Below are 1,219 nucleotides of genomic sequence, written 5' to 3' on the forward strand. Positions count from 1 at the left end.
AAGAAAGAAATCATTGGAAAAATTTAAAACGAGATTATTATTCATCATACCGCGGAAGAAAATAAAAAGTTTGAAGTCGAAGGCCTCGAAACGATCCTTTCTCCAATTTTTCCAACAAACAATGCGACTCTCGGTTTTGTCGAATCGCGACAGTTTTTTTAAGATAAAACGCGGAGCCGACGACGCGGTCCAAGACCACCCGAAGAAAACCCGTTTCGGTCGCACGTGTTCCCGTAGGAAAACCGCAGACCGGAACCAGACATTGCCGCTGCCTGTCTCACGTGTACGTTACGAACTTTCTCGTCTGTTTACATCCGGTGACATTTCGATTCTTCCGATAATTCGCTTTTCATTGGCTAGAAGATAGTTTCAAACCTTTTCTCCCTTGTCGTTTACGAATTTAATTCTCTAGTTAAGGATTCGAAAGAAATTTTAAATTGTTTTATAATACTTTCCTTCTTCCTTGGAATTTTCATTTAGAAATTTATTAATCGAGAGAGTTAATTCCGATTCCATTGACACGAATAAAATCGAACAGCTATTGAAAGGATTATCAAAATTATTATTTTTGAAGATTAATTAAGGAATATATCTTTTCAAAAAATATTCCAGGAAAATTTTTCCTTTTCTCCCCTGTCGTTTACGAATTTCGTTAGTTTTCTAGTTAAAGATTCAAAAGAAATTATTCTTTTATATTTTCCCTCCTTTTTCCTTGGAATTTTCATTTCGAAATTTTTTAATCGACAGAGTTAATTCCAATTCTAATTAATACGAATAAAATCGGACAGCTATTGAAATGATTATCAAAATTATTATTTTTGAAGATTAATTAACGAATATATCCTTCCAAAAAATATTCTCTCCTATCGTTTACGAATTTCGTTATTTCTCTAGTTAAGGATTCGAAAGAAATTTTAAATTATTTTATAATACTTTCCTTCTTCCTTGGAATTTTCATTTCGAAATTTTTTAATCGAGAGAGTTAATTCCAATTCTAATTGACACGAATAAAATCGAGCAGTTATTGAAAGAATTATCAAAATTATTATTTTTGAAGATTAATTAACGAATATATCCTTCCAAAAAATATTCTAGGAAAATTTTTCGTTTTCTCCCCTGTCGTTTACGAATTTCGTTATTTCTCTAGTTAAAGATTCGAAAGAAATTATTCTTTTATATTTTCCCTCCTTTTTCCTTGGAATTTTCATTTCGAAATTTA

The sequence above is a fragment of the Apis dorsata genome, unplaced genomic scaffold (assembly GCF_000469605.1).
Source record: "Apis dorsata unplaced genomic scaffold, Apis dorsata 1.3 scaffold_83, whole genome shotgun sequence".
Classification (NCBI taxonomy): Eukaryota; Metazoa; Arthropoda; class Insecta; order Hymenoptera; family Apidae; genus Apis; species Apis dorsata.